The 20,393-nt window shown below is 37.8% G+C and overlaps 1 protein-coding gene and 1 long non-coding RNA gene across 4 annotated transcripts in view; one reads left to right on the top strand and one right to left on the bottom strand.

Moving 5' to 3' along the window:
- The window catches only part of SPON1 (spondin 1), a 223,804-nt gene that overhangs the window by 152,136 nt on the left and 51,275 nt on the right, over positions 1-20,393 (top strand). The gene's annotated exons all lie outside the window — the stretch shown is intronic.
- LOC118168300 overlaps positions 16,403-20,393 on the bottom strand; it is a 54,576-nt gene continuing 50,585 nt past the window's right edge. Inside the window, exons 2-3 of one of the 2 annotated variants that reach the window (XR_004751477.1) lie at positions 18,029-18,137; positions 16,403-16,705 (exon numbers count right to left, since the gene is read on the bottom strand). This is a non-coding gene — a long non-coding RNA (uncharacterized LOC118168300). Of the gene's footprint in view, positions 16,706-17,607; positions 18,138-20,393 lie in introns of those variants that run through there. The other variant, XR_004751478.1, reaches the window with a different exon arrangement.

Raw genomic sequence — 20,393 nt, 5'->3', positions numbered from 1 at the left:
GAACGTTTTCAGATATTAGAAAAATATCAAAGGAGCACGGGGAGAAAATAGATGGCAAGTTACAGCCTTTGTAAGTCGCCTGTTCCGGCAGCGCTGGAAGGACGGAGCCGGGCGAGGGAGGTGGAGCAGCTGAGCAGGGGCTCCCTGGAGAGCTGCCTTCTCCTGGTGGGCAGCGCAGCGAGGGAGCCAGGCAGCGGCCGCAAACAGAGCGATTATGAATCTGCGAGAGGGAATGGGGTCTGACTGCTGAGAGAAGATCTGGCAGCAGGGAGACATAGAAAAATGAAGCCCTGAATGAGAGAGAATTGAGGTCAAAACAGGAACAGATGTGCACTAAAAATAGAAGGACAAGAAGAAGATTGATGCAAAGGTCCTTGCAAGTAGAGAGATACTGAGGAGAAGGGGGAGACATCTTATTAAAGGGGAGATGGAAAAGCAATGATAATACAAAAGGAAGAAAAAAATTACCGTGCAAATTAAGAAGCCTTCTCGCTCTCTTTTAATTCAGGTCGTTCTTATTTAGCTCTAACTAAATTAGCCTTTGAATACTTTGCCTGTGTTATTACTTGGGAAAGAAATGAACCTTATGTAAGGAGCACTAGGGCAGATGTTACTGAATACCTCTGGAAAATCCAGGTAATGACACTAGGAGAATTAGCAGAGCTAAAGCAGCATCTACATTTAGTTCTAATTAGACAAAAGATATCAGCCAAATTACTACATTAAATTTAGATAGGGAATTCTAACAAGTTATAGCAATTGTGGAAATGTATAACGTCTGGGTCTAGAATGATTTCCTGACGTACGTTGCATGTATCTGCTCCGTTCTGCTGTTTGCTCCTGATAATTTCATATGGCCTGAGGAACGGGACCCTTTCTCGGTGGGAGGCCAGAGCATCACCTCTGTTGTATCTGCATCGGAGCCCCCAGCAGATACTGGGCTGAGAGTTTTAGGAGTAGCAGAGGGTTGTTTCTGGCAGAGGGACAGGAAATGAGAGTAAAGTTTGCCTCTGATAGCAACAGAAAGTAAGAAAACAGCCAGTCAAATGTTTTTAGCCTTTTTCTCCCACAAACCCAAAGGTGTGGAGAAGGAAAAGTATCAGTTCAGCAACTTGTACTTTCTCTTTCCTCCATTCTCTGCAACATCTGTAAAGGTACTCTTGGGCTATACTAATGCTTTAGGCCTCTCTGAAAGAGAAAGGACAGCGTGGGGAAAAAATCAAAGTTAGCGAAGTTACTTGCATGAGAGTGGATCCTGGGAAATCTTCAGAGCCAAACCAGCAAAGTGGATGGAGAACTTGGACTTTTCTGTGTTATGAACTGTACTCAGCTGCCTGCTTGCTTAACTTCCAAGTATTGGTATGCAGTAACCAGTGATTATCAGAAAATGCTGATCGTGGTATTTCCAGTGAATACTTCAAAAATAGTCTTGTGATACTCAGATATCTAATTTGCTTGTTTCAGTCGAGTTGCTACATAGAACAGACCAACTTGCTTCTGAGTTACAACCTCAAGAGCATTCTTCTTACAGTGATGATGTGTAACAAGGAATATTTTAATTTTGTTTGTTTGTGGCAACGGACTGACCCTGTGAATAGATCTTGTTTTCTTGTTGAAATACAGCAATTTGAAATGATGCTTTGCATATGCACAAATAAGCTTTCTGGAATAGCAGGAAGAAAGAATGTTTTTTATTTGTCTAAAGTAAAGATCTTAAAAGATCTGTTCCTTTGTTCCTGTTGCTACCATCACTAGCTTTATGCCAGCGCGTGAATTTTCAAAGAACTAGGTGAAAGTAGTTTTACATGATGTCTTGTGCTCTCTTTTCCGTATATTCTCATGTTTACAGCAGACTTTCTCCTGTTTTTCCCTCTAGCAGCTTCATTATTATTCTGCTTTTGAATTCTTTCAAGTGATTTTCAGTAAGGTGTGTGTATAGTCTTTCATCAGGTAGAAAGAGGACAGCTGGCAGATTCTTATAGGTAAAAATAGCATTTTGTTTTTATGGCAGTGCTGTGAAATCCTTGGTGCAGTGGTACCAGTCACCAAAATTACATTGGTAATTAACTCATCCAAATGGCTGGTCTACATATATGCTCTTTATTTTACACGGGCAGGTTTTCCTTATTAATTGTTCTGGATTTGTAACAATGAAAAATGCCTTCTTGTGAGAATAAGCAGGACTTTTCAACCTTACCCACTTCATGGACCTCACCTGTAAGAGGGAGTAAAAAAAAATACATCCATCAGAAAAGGCTGTTTTATGACTTAATTCTGCCAATGTGTGGATGTAATTATAGGCCCACAATAATGGCTAGAACAGAAATTTGGGATGTTGTTTTTGTTGTTTAGCTTCCTATAAGACACTATGCTGGTCCATAAACAATGCACTAATTAGGGAAGGCAGGAAGGACATAACTCCTTAACTTTCTGACTGTGACAGAGGGAAGATAAAGACCATTATCTTCCATAAAAGTGTATGCTGTGTGTAGCAACAGTGTTGGTGCTTCCCACTTCTGCTTTATAAGGCAGCTGAGTAGATGACAGACAAACACAAGCTGCCTTTTGTGGCAGCAGAGGATGTAACAGAGCCAGTAAGGGGAGTCAGAGGGAAGAGCCAAGCTTCCCCTCCAACACGTTGCACACATAGGAAAGGTAAAAATTGTACAAAGGAAGAGGAAAAAATTGACAGTTCTCCATTCCAAGTTTTTAGTAGGAACAGAAGGGATGCTTTTGTTAAGGAGTGGTCTGAAAGGAAGTAAAAGAGGAGTGAGGGAAACTGAAAACCTGGAAATACTGATAAAGTGAGTGTGTGCAGTGGAACGAGGGGACTAAAAAATGTTTCACAGGTGTCAAGACTGCTGTTGTGTTTAGGGCCATTACAGAGCATGGCAATATTTGGTATGTATAATAAAAATGCCCGTATTTGTACCTTCATCAAATATATATGTAGGAAGCAAGACAGAACATTTTCCGGTGTAATATCCCTGAGCAGCAGACTGTTGTAGTCCCACTACGAATTCACAGAATTGCCTGCTCCCTTGTAAATGTTCTGTTTGCCTCTTGACAAAGCTTTCCATAACCACATTGTGATTTATTAATCTGGGGTGTGTGATTCATTGACAAATTTATGTAAGAACTAGTAAAGATGGATGTGTTATTACCTGGCACCACACATTTACATGCCACAGCACAGTGGCTCTGTAAACAGGCTTTTCTTTGGCTAGTGTTACCATCTCTCTCAGCTCCCATGTCACAGCATCTGGTCCTCAACTGGATTAAGCGCGTAGGCCATACTGGCATTTACAGGCATTTCTAGAAGGTCTGTGACATTGCGTACATCATACTTGCAGATGCCAGTACAAAAGATGTGTTTTTTTTTTCCTCTTCTTTTGGTGGTTTGTATCTGTAAAAATAAGCTAAAGCCATATCATCTAAAAGCAGCATTGTCTCCAGGCACTTCATGCATTGTCCCTCCTGCAGTGCTACCAAATTTGTATAGTTGTTACAGACAAGAAAGTTATGTTTCTAGCAAAGATAATGAGAAAAATAGGAGGAAGGGCATCGAGCTAAGATTCTTTCTGCCTTTGTTCCCCCACCCATCCCATCCTAATAAAGCAAACTTCTGGAAGATTTGCTGTGCTAAAGAATCATTTGAAAATGGAGTAAAAATGTCAGGAGGTTGTGGTTTTTTGTTTGTTTGTTTGTTTGTTTAAGCTTGTAACATCATATTTGGTATGTTTGCGCTCCAAGTAAAGCCTGAGCTGGAGTCTAGTTTTGGTCCTTAGCTTCCAGTTCAAATGGTTGACATACCAGCCCGTTCATCCCATATGAAGCTGAGAGGAAGCAGAGGAGAGCTTTATTTATTACACATTTATAACATAGTTCTGGGAGGGCTGCACAGGAAAGAAATGCCGTGCCCATCCCAGAAATGAAGAGCACTGAATTGCATTTTGTAGCCAGCACCTCTGAGCAACCTGCCTCACTGCTGAGTAAACAGACTAGAGGGTGAATGACCCTTTCTTGGAGACAGGAGAAAAAAAATCTGGTTAAGAAAAAATTTCTGCTGAGTTGGCTTAACTTTTTATTAGTATTATTATTATTTTTTCCCTCTTGGATTTCCAGGTACTATATTATGTGATATAAATGACCTCATGCTGGGCCAGTTTCAGTGCATAGACAAAATTGCCTCAGGGAAGCACTGTATCTAGTATATAATACATTCATTTTTAGACAATTGTGCTATAGTGAATAATCTCACTATACCTAGTCAATGGAGTTCTCACCTGAAGAGTGCTTGTGCTAACCTAAACCTTAAAGAAGCTATTTCAGCATTTGGAGAAAGAGTCGCTGCTGAAGGTTTCCGTTTTCCTTGTGTAAGTCTTAACCCTATCTCTTGGTAGTGAAATCCTTCTGCGTGTGCTCTGAAAGCAGCCTTTGTAAAGCCCTAAATACTTTATTGCTTCAGTGCACATTGTGAGAAAATTTCAGTGGAAACTTTCGATGGGCTTCAGGCTGAAGTGTGATAAAAGAGAGTTTAGAAATAAAATGCCCTGCTCAGGAACAAAAGCTTCTGCGAGCTGTAAATATCAGAAATACAGATAAGAAACTTGTCTTATAAGATAGTTAAGGCATGGAAATAATTCATTCTCGTAATTCATAATAGATCAGAGTAGATACATGGCTATAGTATAGTAGTTTTCACATGCATTGGTAGTTTTCAGCCTTTTGAGTTTGCTGCCCATCAGCTATGCTAGGGTCTTCTTTTTTTTTTTTTTTTAAAAAAAAAAAAGGCCATAAAATACAGATGTGTTCTGAAATATGGGCTTGTGGAGCTCTTGACTCATTCTCATTCAGTGATTTCTGGATTTAGTGTGTTAACTATAAATAAAAGGCCTTTTCATTATTGTTTTTGTCTTTTTTACTTTCTCCATTTTCTATGCCTGCGATTTACATGCAGTCTTACACGTCTTCAGCATTAATATTGTCCTGTACAAATGAGACTATCCCTGACACTGATGTAAGGTCATTTTTTCTAAATTATGGCCCCAGTTTTACTGATCTAACCCCTTTGTTGGTTTAGCTACACTCAGTATCTGACAAGAACTGTGTAAACATTCCTCTTAATACGAAACAGGTCTACAAAAGACTGCTCACGTCACTTTAAATGAAATAACAGAAATGGTGAGCGAAATGCCTTATTAATTCTTCAATCAGAAAACTTGACTTCATGCACCACAGGGACCCAGACACACTGAGTGAAGCTGGCTAGTGTTTACAGTGTAGTTTTTGAGAGCAGAATCATATATAATTGAAATTACGTTTCAAGGGGACCTGTCACAGTGTTTCTAGCATATGGAATAGCATTCACTTAGTGAACAATTTGAAACTACTGGCTATTTCATCCCATTAAGCATCCAGATGTCCTACAGGTTTACGTTCTTATTTACGAAGGAGGGAAGCAATTACAATTGTGGGATAAGGTATAGAAATGGAAATGAGGTAAATATTTGCTGCCTGCATGCTGACTCTTTGCTATTTGTGGTTAGATGGCAGTGCAAATATTTGTGAGTTATGATGTAGGGAGATTTGCTTTCTAAGAAAATTTTGGGTTTGTCTATTAAATTATCATAATGATCTATTTGGACATAAAATCTTATTTCCATATAGAGTATACAAATGTGTTTAAAGTGCAAAAAAATCTATACAAAAACACTGCAACGCGTGACCTCTAGTTAAATGACAGATCTGTTGTTAGGGTGATGGGTATCTCAGGAGACCGGGATGAAACAGAAAACACCCCGGGAAGGACATTTTCCAGCTGGAATTCAGCCAGGACAACATTGCTGCAAAATGGTGCATCACCAGATGGGAGACGATGGCTATGTGAGAAACAAGTTTTGTATTCTCAAATTCTTAAGTCATCTCCCCAGCTTTACAACTAGTGCCTGTGACAGCACCTCAGAGAAGAGGTCAATGGCTGAAAAGACGCCAGTGATACATTATTCTGTTTGGTAAAAGTGATCTTGCCATTGAAGCATAAAGATGGAAAAGGAAGATTGCTTAAGAGGCCCATGAAGTCCCAAGCTTGGCTGGCCATCCTCTGAGAATGAATTTAGTGGGAGAAGAACAGTGGGAATCACATGTTAGGACTGACAAGTCTTCATCTTTCACGTGCAAAAATCTCCTGCAATAAAATTAATATAATATAGTAAATGTTTTTGAATGTGTTTTAAATTTAGATGTAGAAATGGCAGTAAGTTGGATCTGAATAGGGAGCAGTTTCTGGAGTCAAAATTCTGCTGCTGTTTTTTTCAATGCTCAGTAGTGCAAAAAGCTTAGAGCTTTTTGGCACGTGGGTTGTAACAGAAGGTTTGATGCAAGCGAGTACTGAATACATGGAATAAATACAGCTGATATAATCTACCAGTGGAGTAGGAGGCTCTAATTCCACATCTGCTGTTCCTATTTCACCAGAATAAGGCCTTTGCAGCACAGTTTCTACCTTATCAAATAACTTGACTAAACAAAGCAACATTTGATATTCATTGAGAGACTGACCAGAAAGGAACAAAACCGTTTTCCAGTTTGATACGTCTATGCAGCCCAGAGTTTTGCCAACAACACAATTCATGTATACATTTTTTGTATATGTATAATCTCATCCTAAATATTTAAAGTCCCAAAGAACTGCCAGGTTAGAATAAGTAGTTTTCATGTTTAATAGCCTTCCTGATAGAAATTTGCATCTTAATTCAGAGTTGGATTTCTCCCCCTACAGTCTTCAGACATTGGATATTCTTAGAACTTATTTGTCAGATAAGATATGCAACATTCCTGGGCTTTTTTGCATGCCCACAGCCCCACTGTCGGCATGATTTGGAAATATTAAACCAGTCGCTTCCATTTCTGAGGAAACTGCTCCATTTGTCAGGATATGTAATGTGTCGGAAGCTATCTCCATCAGTCTTCTGCTGCAGTGCTGCTCCTCTCGTTGAACTAGGTGGAAACTGCAGAGGCTTTGTGCTGGGGTATCCTGGAGGAGGCATGCCAGTGCTTTCATAGACATAGGAATCACCTCTGCCAGAAAGGTTTTTTTTTATTTATTTATTTTTATTTTTTTTATTGTTCCATGTATCAGTGTCTTGACATGAACCCAAACGTGCCCAAACATATCTCACTGAGGCTGTACAGAAAACAGAGGAGTCCTGCCATTCACAGGCGTGCTCCTCTGTTGGTGGCAAGGGCTTACAGTTTTTAGTTTCTGCTGTGATGTCACTTTTTCAAATCTCTTGCTTGTGGGGCCAGGGATACCAAAGCTGACAGCATGCAGGTGAAGGCGTGTGTTGCTGGAGGCCAGCAACTGCTGGGAAGTTCAGGGCTCAGCAGTAAACCCTGCCAGAGAAGAAAGTGTGTCTTGGCTGCTGCTGAAGCTTCCCGAGATGCCCTAGGAGAAGCCAGGATTCTGCTGAGACTGCGGGCGGCCTCAGCTGTGCTGGTCTCTGGGCTGAGAGTGGCACAGCTGAGAGGGGTCCCCTGGCTTCTCCTCTGGGCTTTCTGGCCACAGCTACTTAGCAAGTGTCTGTGTGATATGAATTTATTGGAGCTTTGGGTCAGTCACAATATTATAATGAGAATAAAACACTTATTGAGTTCAAAAGATTATTTTTAATTCAATAAATAATTTTCTGTTCTTTCCACTTCTCTTTGAAAAGCTGTATTTCTCAAAGAAGGGGAATTTGAATTCCTGTAGACATCATCTATATACAAGGAAGAATGCTAGTAAGAACATAATGTTTTCTACCTGGTATTATTGAGCTGATGTAGTATAGAAACCTACCTAATGTTTTAGTTTTAATTGTATAAAAACAAGCATTTAACCCCAAACCAAACAAACAAAAAAGCGTACTTTTTAGTTCCTATCAATTAAATCTCTTCAGCTAGAAATGCCCAGTGCACTTTTGCAGCCTGGTAAATGAAGTACATAAGCTATTACAATTGACTTTTGAGAGTGATATCAACTTAGGGCATTCTAGCAAGGAAAAATACTTTATTTTTATTTTTTTCCCCTCTTGCCAGTGAGAGGGCAACAGCCTTGATTTAAACTATAAATTGTCTGTGCAAAAGCGCAGGATTTTTAGAAAAACATATACAGGACTTGGGGTACCTAGAAAATAGAAGACTTTTAATAAATTGTTTTTAGGTTTCTCAGATGTACCACTGGGCACATTTAAGATATGTTAAAAGTAGCACAGAATGCAAGCTGATCATTTTGCTCACTTGCTCTATACTAGAAGAGTCTTTACCGTGACCGCGTTTCTGCAGAAGTACTTTACTGTGGCATCAGTTATGCCAGAAATTCTGACTCGCTGGAACTCAGCTATTTCATGCTCAAGTGGTTCTTGGAACAGCAGGAAGATTTTCATAAATACATGATGGGACAGATGTTGCACTGATATCTGCTCAGTGGAAGCAGATTCCCAGTTTGGCTCCCCACCTCTGCCTGTTTCAGATAATTGCAGTGAAAGCGAGTGGCAGTGACGTGCTGTTGTGGCTGGTACTGCCACACACCAGGGATCTTTATCTCCTGCTACATTTTTTTAATATCCTGAACGCAAAACAAAAACAGGAGTGCACTGTCTGCAACAGTTTAAAAGCAGTCCATAGTTCTTGGTTACTACTGTGTTTCATAAAGAAATATGGCAGTGGTTCATGGCAAATCCTATTATCAGAATAATAATGCGATACAGTCTGTTTGGTTGTGCTTAAGTACCGATAAATAAACATACTCCTTGTATTCCCTCTGCTTCTCCACCCCTGCTATGAGGTTCAGCGTTCAGGGCACTCCTACGGCCAGCTTTGTGTGTTAGAAGTCTAAACAAGTTTACATGAAGTTAACTGTAAGCGAATGTAAAAAAAATAACAACAGGGTAGACTTATGGGAAGAGAAGACTGAAAATAAGAAATCTGTTGATAAAAGAAAATACTTGTGCAGAAAATGTAACAGGATTTGTAACCATTTTGACTTTTGAACACGTTTTTCCATGCAACTTAGAGCAAGGTCGAGCCTGACTTCTGCACAGCAAAGCAGAATGGGGAGGAACACGCTTTCCCCCTGCTATTTGAAGGCTACACGCAGCTTCAGTGGTGTTATTTTGAAGGGGTGGTTTCTCCTTTAGAGCAGCATCCTCCCTGATCCCCAGGGCCATGTCTGAGAAGTAGAGGAGATAGCGAAGTTCAGCCCCAGGTGTGTGCCTACCACACTTAGATCAAGCCACAAGGTTAAGGATCCCTCAGTCTTTGGAAGCAGCAAATGACGTTTTCCTTCTGCCTATGTAGTAAGCTTTGGGATTTTTGTTCTCCTTTCTTTGCTTCTGTTTGACAAGGGAAACTACTAATCCATAACCAAAGCATGGAAGCACGGGTGTTCATTTGGGTCTTAATCTTACTTTCTTCTCTTGACAAAAACACCCATCTCTTTTTGAACTGCTCTTTCTGCAAACACAGCAGCTTTTCTTTCTTCCTCTCCTTCCATCCTTTTTTTCTTCTTTCTTTCTCTTTTCTCCTCTCCCTCTTTTGAAGAGAAAAAAGCAGCAAAAATGCCTTTACGGAATTAGAAATACTTGGTGTACTAAAACAACATTCAGAAGGAAAGTTTGGAGTGCGTATCTCCTCATTCTTAGCCCTTTAATGACTGGATAAAGAAAAGAACTCATGTTCTAAAACCTTACTGTGCTGTTGGCTGGGCATCTCTCTGTGAAACTTGAACACAGGTCTTCACGTCAGACAACATTGTTTTATTTCAAAGATTATAGGCGCTGCAGAGACTGAGGCATTAATTGATTTTGGCCTGTTGTCACCTGTTTGCTTAGAAGTTACTTTTAAGCTTTCAAGTTACTTTCAAATGGTTGCTTGTTAGGAAGTTACCTTCAAGCAAATTAATGTAGGGTGTGAAAAAAGACATACTTCCTCTGGGGAAGATTTATTATTTGCAAAATTTTCAAATAAAATTGGGTCAAATGTCAACTTCCTGGGTAATTCTCTACAGTTTATAGAATTTGGGCTCTGATGGCTCAGATTTGCATAGTCCAGAATTACTTCTCTAAAGACTTGTTGTATGCAAAATGTGTCACAAGTTGAATAGTATGGCAATGCTGGTGAAAAATAAAATCCTATTCTTGTTGATGACAGTAGCTACCACAGAATGTGTCTGGTCTATTAAATAGACTTAAACTTCTTGAATCACAGAAATAATGTTTGATGAGAAAAGGACAGAAATAAGGAACATGAGGTCATGAAAGGTTATATTTTGTTCTTTTAAAAGGCTAAATTGAAGCAATTTGATAGTGTTAATTTACCAAAAAAAAATAATAATAATAATATTCAGTTGGACAGTGAAGTTAAAGGAGAATCTCCTAATGAACATATTGAAAACATGTTTTCTGAATGTGATATGAATATCTTCTTGGTGCCAGCAGAAATGACAGACAGCTCCAGCATTACTTGGAATGGATTTTCAGATAGACCTATTTTCCCCGGCTCATGCAGTGTTTATTGTTAATCCATCCGTGTTTTTCTGTTGTGTAATTTTGTAAGTGTTGTTGGATACATGGATATGCTGAAGCCATTAGTGTGCCTATCTAAATGAGGCCTTAATAAAGCGAAAAATACGTTTCTCTTCTTATGAAATTTCAAAATATTTTCCTAAAAGAAGGCAGACGTTTCATTGCTCTTGGCTATGAGACTGACTGCCAGAAAATTTCTCAATTTTCTTTCCAAATGCACTGCAAAAAACCAAAGCATTAAAAACCACTTTATGAGCTTTTACCAAACTTTTGTTATCCGCTGTTATCCATTTTATAAGCTTTTAGCTGGTATATTCAGCTGGTATATTCTCGAATAATGACTATAGTTATTTTGTTGTGCAAGCATTGGTCTAAACCTGTTGATTTTCCTCTTAAAATCACACTTATTAAATAACAAAACTAGGTACTAATAAAACTGAATCTTCAGTTTTAAAACATTAAAACAAAATAATAGACAATATTGGGGAGCCCAGGAAGAGATGACAGCAATCAAGATGTCTTCATGAATAATGAATGCTATATAAATGGTCCCTGAGAAAAAAAAGCAGGTGCCGAAATGGAGAATTACTAGGCTGCTGAAAAAATATATTTTCCTCATATCCTTTTGGGCTCATTTTCCTGCATTAGTCTGCAGGTACATGCATTCAGTTGGTGAACATTTTACTTTACAATTTTGAAATCGATGAACTATTTATTAAAGTCATTCTAACTGGCAGTATAATTATGCAAAGGATTATTGTCTCTTCATTTACTTTTCTTGAGTGATTAGCTTGTGATGCTATAATTCATTTATGAGAGTGACTTAAATTTATAATGGTTTAATTAAAATTGGATTGGGAAGCAAATGGGAAAATTTACATTCAATGTATACAGTTGTGTCAAACACATTTGATGGCAGTTGTCTTTTTATTAGCTTAGGATAATTAATTGGGGTATTTATGTACTAATATTACCTAATTAACTCAGCAGTGAGGTAATTAATTTAGTTAACAGTTGTCCAAGAAAAAAAAAAGTATAGTAGTATAGCCAGCTGCTTTCACTTTACGTTATTCTTGTTTACGTTACTTTTTCAAATCAGTATTACTTTTAAAAAAAAGAAAAAAAAGGATTCCAAGATCAGAGACCATATTTAATTAGGAGGGCATTCTTTGCATTTTACCCATAGAAAAACTGGTACAGTGTAAATCCTGCAGAGAGAGAGTGGAGCAATTGGATGATCTACACTGTCAAAGATGCTGTTAGGTAAGCTTTCCCATCCATTAACAACAATGGTAGTTATTTCTTTGCTTTTAAATCGAAACTCCATACTCATTAAGCATGCCTTATTCAACATTACTGAATACCTGATGTGTGTTAGACTCAGGAGTAAATGTTGGACACTGAGCAAAAATATAACTTAAAGTTAAAATGGATCAAGTTTTGCTCTCATTGATATTTATGCAAAAACTTGAGTGGCCTGCCTGGGTCTGTCTTTGGTTCCTCCTGATACACTCGCTGCCTTCAAGTATTTTAAACTCATCCACTCCCCCAGCTACATAAGTTTTTTCATTATATAGTTATCCCCCTTTAATTCCTTCCTCCATAAAGTTGTACTGTCTCTCCTTGAATGCATATAAAGATTTAGCAGGTCTTGTGGCATTCTGTAACGCTATCTGTATGTGTCTAGTGTCCTTCATCTGACACATCACTTCAGTTTTGAACCTGAATACAATGACCTTTGTTTTATGCCTCCCAATTCTAAGAAAATATTATTTCCATCCACTAAGCAGAGGTAAAGGCCTTGGTATATGACAGCTGCACTAATCTGCTCCCATGAAACTATATGCCCATGCTTCCTGCAAGTGTTGTAGGATGGTGCTTTGGGGCTGATGTTTTCCCAGTTTACTTGCTTCTGTTTAAAGAACATTGGTGTATTTTCCTGTGTTAACAAACGTGGCTAAATGCAGCAGGTCATTTTGTTGTTAACAGTTATGTTGTTTTAATGTTTAACTTCCATTAGCCAAGTAAGTAGACACGATGGGATGTAAACATGGAGTGATTTGGAAAAGAAGTGTACTGAAATGCCTGTATATGTAAAATAACAAATGGCATTGAAATCTGAAAAGTGATTCTGTGAAAAGGATGATACTGGCATCTCCATCTCACTAGGATATCTGGTTTGTTTTAGAGGAAGGAAGAAATACCCAGTTCAATGGCTTATTGGCTTAACAGCCAGGTCAAAAACCTGCTGATTGCCCACTTAGACCTAAGTAGCTCATTACAGAATACTTACCGAGGCTTTACAAGATTACTTTTTCTATGTCCTTTCTACTTCCTAATATTCAGTTACCATTCAGTTCCTGCACGTGTATGTTTCATAGTTCATTCTTGAAAATTTGACTTAGCTTCGAGTATATGAATGAGCATTTCTCTCTCTCTCTCCCCCTCTCTCTCTCTCTCTCTCTTTCTCTCTCTCTTTCTTCTGTAACAGAGGCTGAACCAGTGTTAGCTTTGGTAGCCATTTCTTCTGAAAACTTTTGAAAACTGTCTAAAAGTACCTCTCACCTCCATCGTTTTAAACATTTATATGACCTCTCAGAAACTCCTTCCTCACAGATTTTTTTGGCAATTTATTCTGGTGAATGATGCACAGCAGAGACCATCTCATTCTTTGCAATTGTTTTAAATATCATCATGTAAACAAACCATGTGCTAATATTTATCTTTCGTAGTTTATCATTATCAAAATACATTCTCTCCTGCTTTTATTTTTTAGCTAGCTAGTCCCAAGTAAGATGAATGTCATAATAATTCATGGACAATCATGTATCAATGCCTAATTAAAAAAAAAATGATGACTTCATCAATGTTTCCGGCATTCCCTGAAATGTCCTCTTAGTTTTTGTCATAACTTAACCAAGAAGTTCTTTGGTTGATTCATAACCCTACTCCTAATTTGAAAAGAGTACAAGTGAGAAAGTTACAATTTCAATTTATTTATAAAGGATGGAGTTATTGTTTCAGAGTGGCAAGCATATTACCTGGATTTTCTAGCTTGAGCCATCTGGGTCTTGATATTCCTTTGCATAGCAGATTTGAGAAATAGCTACTATCTCAAGTATTTTCACAGTAAGGAGTAAAAGACAGGAATCAAGTCATTCCATAATGTTTTTGTAAAGATGTTTAATACATCAAATGGCCTAAGCCTCCCATTTCTGGATATCCTTAAGTTTTTTTAAAAACTATTTCTTCCTCTCCTTTTCCTTCTCTCTCTCTCTCTCTGTCCTTCCTTCTCTTTGTTTTGTTTCTTTGTGCGTTGAAGCCAAGAATAGTATTTGGCTACATAATGTAGTGACAAGTCCTGTGATGTCCCTTCTACTTGTTGTTTACCTGATTATACAGGTTCATCTTCATGGTTTATCTTACTCGATTAGCCAAAATTTCCTAAGTAATTCCCAAAATTAGTTTTCTGATCCCATTCCTTTTATTCTGTATTTTGTAGGCTTTGTATTTATAAGCCTTTACGCTGAATCTAGCTTATCAAGTGATTTGTGCAGTGCAGCTGATCTATTCTTAACTTCCTGCAACATATTGCCAGAGTTTGCATCATATGATTTTTGTTTATATTTTTTTAGCACGGGTTCCTATATTATTTTTTCCAAATCACTGCTAGTGGTATACGTCTGTGCTGAGGACACATGTTGTGGCACTCTCTAAATGTAGCTCCATAGTTGATGATTTCCTGTTATGTTTTGAAATCTCTGGGAAAAGGAGATCGGCAGAACAGAGCGTGCTATCTGAGTAGGCTTTCTTCTACATTCTTTCATGGCAGTCTATCTGAGAACGCATAATTTTTGTTTATTAATTTTAATGGTAGGGTGATCAAAGACATTACCTATTATTTATGATTTTCTAAGGTACTTAACATTACAGTATAAAGCATCTTGTATAAGTTTTTTTTAATGAATTCCCTTATTATCTTGCAATTGAGAAAATACCAATATCCAGAGGTTATTGTATGTCATCCTCGATAAGTGGTAGCACCAGGCATGGGTGATATCTCAGAGATTTTTTATTTTCCCAGACGTGTTTGAGAAGTTTCTTCATTGGTGAGGCCATGGAGTATTTGTGAAGAATACTGTACCTTAGAAATAAATTACCCAGTATCAGAAAGGCTAGAAAATAAGAATGATCTAAAATTGTTTTAGATATCTACCTACAAAATAACGGATGTGTTCATGTGTAACCTTTAAATAATGCTTTCTGTCCATTTCCTCACCTCCAATGCGTATCTAATCATGCCAGGGAAGCTTTGCTCTGCATCTCTTTCACAAAAGAGAACCTGAGCAGTCTCCTTCCTGACCCTGCTTGACAGCCACAGGACAAACGTACAGAGTAGCATAATTGTTGTGCTTTTTTTCAATCATTTTGTGGTTGGAGTGGGTTGGTGGTGGGTAGAGCAGGGGCTGTGTTTTTAAATAGCAGTGGTTGGCACTTCCTTTAAATGCTTCTAGTAGCACTAGTATATGAACACAGTGACTAACAGTGCCTGACAATTTCAGTTTTACTGCAGTTATTGCTCTGACAGGCCTTGACTTTATGCCAATTCAGTTGGAAAGAGGCTTTATATCCCTTTTGCCCCACTGGCTTTCTAGATTCTTTTTTCTTTTTTTTTTCTTTTTTTTTTCTTTCCAAAGCACATGTTTAATTCCTTCACAACTCTGATTTCTCTGGAGTAATGACCACAGTCACCCTTTCCCCCCTCTGCCCAATGGCCACCTGTCACCTGTGCTGTCTCTGCTGTTAAGGCATATACACACATTCTGATAAAACAGGAGAGAGATAATTACAACACTTGATGACTCTTTTGCCTCATGAATTTTTTAATAAATGTATTTGTCCTTGGCTTGAATGCATCTGCTGCATCTGCTGGGTACTTCTGAACATAAAGTGTAGGGTCAGCCTGTCCATTAATAGCCTCCACCCCAATCATGACACACTGGCCTGTCCAAGAATGTAGTATTTCTGTAGTTTTTCAGTCTCTTCAGACTGAAACCAGCAAGCCCAGTGAAAAGCTGGGGATGTTGGGTGTTGAACGTTACTGATTTACCCTTTTACCAATACCTGGTGTGGCATTAATATAAAATGCAAAAAATGTGTGAACTTCCATTTGTTGAAAGAACAACATTACCAAGAAAATAAAGGGAATGTCAAGGACCAAGATCAAGGTTCTGCATAGATCATGTTATCTTTTTGTTTCAAGTTTCAACCTATCACTATAAGTATTCATAACTGTATTATGAATTATTATTGTCACTGTATTAGAGATTAAATAAACTCATTGAAGTCAGTCATGTCCTCAGAGCTCAGGAGGTCCAACTCATTGTAAGCCAAACAGGAAATGATAAAAATTGTAAATATTCACAAGTTGGGCTAAAATGAGCTGTTAATGTCAACTTTTTTTTTTAAAATAGTCAAGTGTGCAAAACGCAAAACCTCTTTGTCTTTTCTGTTCTACTTCCTGGGGCTGCCAGTATGACCTTGGGATTGGGGAATAAATTATTCCTTCACTCTGAATGGTGCTCACAGGTCCAGGCTGATGGTGTACTGGGTATTAGAAAAATGGTGCCACTGTTTCATGTCCTCTGACTTGATAGTGCAGAAAAACTCAGTGCTTGCTACTGTCAGCCTACAATGGACGTGGAGTTCACTACCAAAAGAAAAGTTTATCAGAAGAAAGATCTTCTTTATCTCCTTATTTTTGTCTAATTGATACCTACTGACAGAACATTTGTGAGAAATATATTTTCTCTGCAGGTAAATAGCACAGTTTGTTGTTCACTTGCATCAATACTTCATTGCGAGTAGGTAAAGACTGAACATAAAATAGGAGTACAAGACAAAGGAGCCAACACACACAGAAAAATAAAATAACTTCTGAGCTTTCATAGCTTTTTCTAAGTCACCAGAATTACTTTTATTTATGTCAGAGGTATATTTGTCAACATGAATATTTTCTAGAGGATGTTTTTAAACTGCGGACAGAATCTACAACAGCTAATCTTAGCAGGAGTGGTTGGCTGCAAAAACTTCCATTTTCCTTTGCTAACTAAATGTCTTCAGTAGAGTTCTCAGGTATTCTGTAGGGAAATGATGGAGTTACCTTATCTAAGGCAACATGGCAAAGCCCTTCCAGGAAATGGCTGCATTTTGGGGAAAAAAAAAAAAAAAAAAAGATGAGTTTTGGACTAAAAATATTCATTAACAATTGGTACTCTATAATCATTATTGAGCAATAACTTAAAAACTCCCATCTGGCACAAGGAATAATGAATACAAATGATATGTTCATATTTAGGACGTTTATTGGTATCACTAGTGAAATAGCTGGATGCGGCTTCACATTTGCTGTGGTTTTGTTTGTTTTTTGAATTATCTACTTTCTAGCAGCAGTGATAAAAGAACATGAAAGCAAACTAATAGGAATCTTAACAGGATACTTAATGTTTCTCAAAAGAAATCCACTAGGTGTGATAACGTATTTGAGGCGGTATACTCAAGCCAAATGCCTAGATTTTAATTTAGGATTTCCTGTTGCTGGGGGGCAACTAGACCATGTCTGTACTTAGCACCTCAGTATTGTCAGTGAAGGACAGATACAGTACTTTCAATTTTTATGGGCCCAAGTCAAATTTAGATACTGTTGCATTATCTGGAGATTTGCAGATTTTCATAGTCTGAGCTAGGCTTTAAGCAGATGTCTTGATTGTCTCCACTGTTTCCGTTACCAGCTGTTTACATACACAAAACCGCATCTGGATACGTAAAAACTGACTATAAATTTCATATATATATATATACACGCACTTATTTTTTTTCCCTGTTGTGCTCCAGTTTGGTTGTACATTTTCATGTTACTCTGTATCAGTACACAATTTAGTTTATAGCTCTTGATATGGAAAGATAAGGCTTTTCTGAGATGTATACATTTTACAGTTCAAGCACAGTTTTATGTGGAGCAATTAGAGAAATTTTACTGAAGTAAAATGAAAAATAACCAAATATTTTATTGACCTTGTCTCAAGTCAGTTCAGTTCTAGTTTCCTTTTGATGACTTTTCTGTCTCATTAGAGGTGTGATTTATTAAGCATAATTAATATTCTGCTTATAATTTTTATACAAGCACTTAGATATATTAAATTGAAATAAAAACTCTTAAGTAACTACTATAAAATAACATGACAGCTCAAAAACTCTGATTATAAAATAAAGTCTGTATCTTTTGTAGATAAAAGTAGATGAATTGAAACAGCACTAACACTTGCCCTGGAGTACCCACAGATCATTTCGCATCCATAAAGCCACAAAGGGACAAATTGCTATAAAATTTCCTTCAGTTGGCTAGAAATACTTGATCTCTTTGTCTTCTCCATGCAAATAAAAACAGATACGAGCTAGTTGACATTAGTCATTCTTGGATCTTCTGGAATTATTCCGTTAAGAACCATTGTGGGTTTGAAGATTTTCATGTTCAACATCCATATGTTCTCCTGTGCAAACATGTACCTGTAACTGGAAGAGCAGCGAATTCTGGTTAAGGATAAATAACAAGAGAGTCACACTTGACTTATTTTTCCAGCCAGTTGTTTTATTTGGGGAGTTTGAAGAGACAGCGGGGCAAAGTTCATTCACAAATCTTCAATATACTGAAAATATTCTCAACATATAAAGCAAGTTAAAATAGACTGTTATGTGCAAGTTCCTTGATGCAGCATTACTGAGACTGAGTGAAGATCTCTTTGTACTGTCAAGAAGTATAAAGAAATCTTATTATAACCATACTGTAAGTAATAATAGGCTACTTGTGGTTTGCATTCTTTCCACATACCCATGTGTCATGGGAAAAAATAATTCAGAAATAGCAGAGTTAAAAAACATCAGAAGTAGTATTTTCAATCATACATGAGGGAAAATATCATCTTCAATAGAGTGGCAATAGATTTCTTGAATTAAATGTGTTACGTACCAAATGCAATCCTAAAGAAGTGCAAAAGGCCGACAGAAACACGTTCTAGTTAACGTTTGACAATAACTGTAAATGAAATATTTAATTACAAGCACAGGATAACTGCCTATAACCTCTTTTCAGCCGGGTTGATAGCACTTTTTCCATCTTTGACAAGAAAGTTAATTGTGTTGCTGAAGTGTGAATTTAAAGCCTTTGAGAGTCCTCTGGTTTTCATCAGCACAAGTTTACTGACAAGTAGAAAGACAGCTATTCAACTTCTGAATACAATTACAATGAGATTTGGTGAACTTATGAGAAATGTTTTTCATTCTTTCTTCCTGTGTCAGTATACAGAAACAAGTCATCCACAGGATGTGAAGGACAAGCACAGGGAGGGTCATGGGAGAATCACAGAATTGTTGAGGCTGGAGGGGTCTTTTGGAGATCAGCTAGTCCAATCTCCTGCTCAAAGCAGGGGCAACCAAAGTGGGCTGCTCAAGAATGTATTTATTCAGTCAGCTTTGGAGAGCCTCCAAAGAAAGAGACTCTACACCTTCTCTGTGCAAGCTGTGCTAGTGATTGACCACTCACACAGGATAATTTTTTTTTTTTTTTTTTTAAAAAAAGGTTTAAATGGAATTCCCTGTATTTCTGGTACACAATTATATGAGATAAAAGTGAGACTTGATCCCTCTGCTCCTTGAAAATATAAAATATTGTGCTCATTTTGTTGTTGTTATAGGTAGAACATACTCCATATGTCAGTACACAATCCAGAAAGGAAAAAAAAGGTCAAAATCCCTAAAGCCCAACTACGATATCTATTCAGCGTTTCTGAGTTGAATTAATGGAAATTTTTGTTACTGAAAGACTTGAGAGATAAGGAATAACTGCAGGCAAAAACTGTCAAACTTGTTCACTTCTTGAAGTTACTTTAAAAGCTCTGGCAACACTAGAATGGAAACAGCCATGTGGGGGTTTATGTAACAGCCGCCAGATATTAACAAATAGCATGGTGCCATCTACAGAACAGAAAAAAGGAACATTCTCTCACATTGGTCAGCTTTTTTGCAAGGACTACATAAAGTTTTGCTGTTACTTCTATTTATACATTTTCAAAAGTACTTTCTGTAAGTGTATTTCACCCCTGAATAGGAACCTGTGAATGCACAGCATCTTCTTTCGGTGCTGTTGTTATTGGAAAGGAACTGTACCTAATCATGGTGTATCATTAATTCTGTAACAAATGTTAAGGGACTATGATGTAACAATGTATTATAACATAGCATGCCAGTAGAATAGATGCTGTAACAATCACTGTGGGTGTTTTATTATGGGGAAGTGGCTAATGCATTTAAAACTAGCAATAACTGAATGTTGGTGTCACTGGCAGAAAAACTGCCCAGAAATGAAGATGTTACTAAAGTAATCATAAAAAACAAGAACAAGAATAATCTCTTATAGGTAGAATAGCATTTAAATCAACCTCAGGTCCTTCCTACTCTGCTGGAGGGGAGGGTGTATTTTAGGGATTGTTCCAACTGTGCAGGGAAAGCGCATTCAAGACAATCATGGAAATAAATATGGGTAAGGGGGCTTTGGGGGGTATTTGCCCTGTGGCACTCTCAGATCTGCCAGGGCTCAGGCTGGTGGCCCAAAAGCCCCTCCACTGAGTTATAGTCAGATTATTTATGCAATGTCACAGTAGCTACCAATGATTCCAGTATATTCTAATTCAGTATGTGGTTACTGGTTTATTTTTTTCCACTCTGTTGTTTTCGTTATGTTTGGTTTTCTTTCTTTTTTTGGGGGGGGGGGGG

Source organism: Oxyura jamaicensis, chromosome 5 (assembly GCF_011077185.1).
Source record: "Oxyura jamaicensis isolate SHBP4307 breed ruddy duck chromosome 5, BPBGC_Ojam_1.0, whole genome shotgun sequence".
NCBI classification, from domain to species: domain Eukaryota; kingdom Metazoa; phylum Chordata; class Aves; order Anseriformes; family Anatidae; genus Oxyura; species Oxyura jamaicensis.
The sequence above is the reverse complement of the archived record's forward strand: the minus strand, read 5'-3'. Positions and strand labels throughout refer to the sequence as shown.